The 2,854-nt window shown below is 36.3% G+C and overlaps 1 long non-coding RNA gene across 1 annotated transcript; it reads left to right on the forward strand.

The window, feature by feature from the left end:
- Nucleotides 1-856: 856 nt before the first annotated feature.
- On the forward strand, nucleotides 857-1,984 carry LOC127075403 (uncharacterized). The gene is made up of 4 exons (XR_007786432.1): nucleotides 857-944; nucleotides 1,033-1,084; nucleotides 1,176-1,292; nucleotides 1,908-1,984. It is a non-coding gene; the product is annotated as an uncharacterized LOC127075403 (long non-coding RNA).
- Nucleotides 1,985-2,854: the final 870 nt, after the last annotated feature.

The following is a 2,854-nucleotide window of genomic DNA, read 5'->3' on the forward strand; positions in this document are numbered from 1 at the left end:
CATGACTCTGAAGATCTTCTCAATTGCTTTCAGCCAAGCTTGAGCTTTCTCAGGTGCATGCTCACCCTCAAAGATAGGAGGATTGTTCCGCTGGAATCTCCCCAAAGCACGGAACTCATCATCATCTCCCTTTTGATTACCGGCATTCGCATTCGCTTGATGGGCATTCGCTTGATGGATCTGACCCATGGATTCAGCCAGCATCCTCAGCGCCTCTGCAATGGCATCGTCATTCCTGCCTGCAACAATTGTCCTAACAACCCGAAACCTACTACTATTGACCAACTGGTCGACCATGCTCTGATACCACTATTGTCACTACTAGAATAAGTCATCTTAGCCTCCTAGTTTAGAGTCGGCCACCGACACGGACACTATTAGTGTCGGCTAAGCCTACACTAACGGACTCTATCTAGGTACATCTTTTAAGACAAGTTATTTTTTTATCAGTGTCGGCAAAACCGACTCTACTTGTTATGTTATCTTTGAAGAATGTTTGATTAATTTATTTAGAGTCGGTGAGACCGATTCTATCTAGTAGCATTATTTTTTAATTACTATTTATTTACTTAGAGTCCGCTGAGCCGACTCTATTCTTATAACATATACATTTTCCATTGATTTATCTATAATATATATATATATTTAAGGTTTAAGTATTTTATTTATTAATTAGAGTCCGCTTGGCGGACTCTATGGAATTTTCTATTTCAGACCAAAAATTACGCGACAGCTTATTTCCCTCTTTCCTTTTCCCTCGTCATTTTTCACTCTCGCTCCATTTCATTTCACAAAACCAAAACCCTAATTCCATGCTAATTCGTGAATCCCTTTTTTCCCTATTTCTTGAACCGATTCGTGAATCCCTAATCCGTGAATCCATTGAAGAATCCCTAATTCCCTAATTCAAAATCCCTCGTTAAAGGGTTTCTGAATCATCAAAGGTAATGCATATTCATCTCAAGTGATTTCCATGGAGTTTTTGTTTAATGAGTATGAGATAGTCATATGTTTTATGTTTTCTGAATGTAGGTTTTCCAGAACTATCGGCTTTGTGGATGCTGGAATCAACTTTTCTTTGCAAGTTTAGTATTGTTTCCAAATATGTTTAAAGTCTCCTTTAAGTCTGAAACTACAAAAATCAAATTATTTGCTAATTGGTTTTCTGAATGTAGGTTTTCAAGAATGCTCATCTTACTTAGTGGAGGCAGTAAGCAGTTGTTGAATGCAAGTTAATTTGGAACCGAAGCACTATATCATCCGGGATTTTGCAAAGATAACTCTTTCTCAAGGTTAGCCATCCCTATGTTAATTTGGAACCAGACTGAACAATTAGTGTTTGCAATAGTTAGTGTTTGCATCAGTTAGTATTTCTCAAGGTTGGGGTTATAATTTATTTTGAAGGAAATGTTTTTTCTGGACTCAAATTTATTAACTGTTTGCATCAGTAGTGAAAGCTGTGTTTGTGAATGCTGTATAGTTTCTATGATACTCCTGTTATGAACATATGTGTGGTGTTAAATGTGATTTTGATTACTCTGCTATATAGTTTCTACCTGTGTTTGTGAAAGCTGTATAGTTTCTACTTGTATCTTATAAGCATCACTTATTTTAAACTAAACGGCAACTGTATGTTCTATCAAGATTATAAAAATGTGTTGCATCCGACTGGTTAAGTTTCAAATAGTTTTGCATCAGATCCGTTAATTTTCTTGCTAATTTAACTTAGCCATTTTACCTGAATAGCGATGAGTAGGATTAGGAGAAAGGAGCAATAGTGAAAAGAAATCAAATTGAACTTTAAATCTGAATTTAACTTAGCCATTTTAACTTAGCCATTTTACCTGAATAGCGATGAGTAGGATTAGCCATTTTACCATACAAATTGAACTCTAAATCTGATACAGTTGCAACTGCTACACCAGCTGACACAGCAGCCAAAGCTAAAACCTGCATCATTGCATTCCAATGCATGATTAGTACATAAACAATAAAGGGTTGGATGGAGTAGTTCTTTTTTTAGATACATGAAATGTTTTATAAAAGAGAGAGAATAAAAAACGCCGAAAAGCTTAGTTATGACCTTTTTCGAAGAAATGGTTTTCTTAAAAAATATGAACTCTCCCTGCAAGCTTCTTGAAAATCACAAGACAGCCTAAAGCCAATCCACACTATAGGCTTCCCGATCCAACCTTTTCTCTGTTAACTGCCTACCTTTCCTACCATTAGACCAAGTGAATTTATTTCCAAGAGTAGGGATATGGATGTAATGATTGGAATCAGACCAATGAAAGAAATCCTGCATAGGGATACTAGAAGTCCAATGGTTACCTTTATACTCATCAGCACTAATGATAGCATTAAAGTCCCCAATAAAGCAACAAAGAGTGTTAGGGATTCTAGATTGCAGGCTATTCCAAAGATGCTTCCGCTGCAAGTAACAAGTAGAAGCATATATGGCAGAAACCTAACAACTTATTATTAATAGGAAGAGTAAAAGTCACCTGTTGATCATCACTGTAAATAACAACATGACTCAAGTTAGATTTGCCTAAGCACCAAAGAGTAGGGAGCAAATGAAGCATATTATTGAAAGCAAATGGCTTAAGATCAAGTTTCCCAAGCCAATCTTTAGGGAAGTTATTGACATCCATCGAAGGTTCAGCAAGAAAAACCATGTCTGGTTTGTTAGTGAGAATCAACCTCTTAAGGGCAAGTATAGCATAATTTTTTGCAACTCCTCTAATGTTCCACCAATATAGAGTCTTCATAGGCAACTTTTGGAATGACTAGCTTTAGATCTACTATGATTCTTAGCCTTCAGCTTTTTGTTTCTTCTTTTAGATATGACAGT

Source organism: Lathyrus oleraceus, chromosome 4 (genome assembly GCF_024323335.1).
Source record: "Lathyrus oleraceus cultivar Zhongwan6 chromosome 4, CAAS_Psat_ZW6_1.0, whole genome shotgun sequence".
Taxonomy (NCBI): Eukaryota; Viridiplantae; Streptophyta; class Magnoliopsida; order Fabales; family Fabaceae; genus Lathyrus; species Lathyrus oleraceus.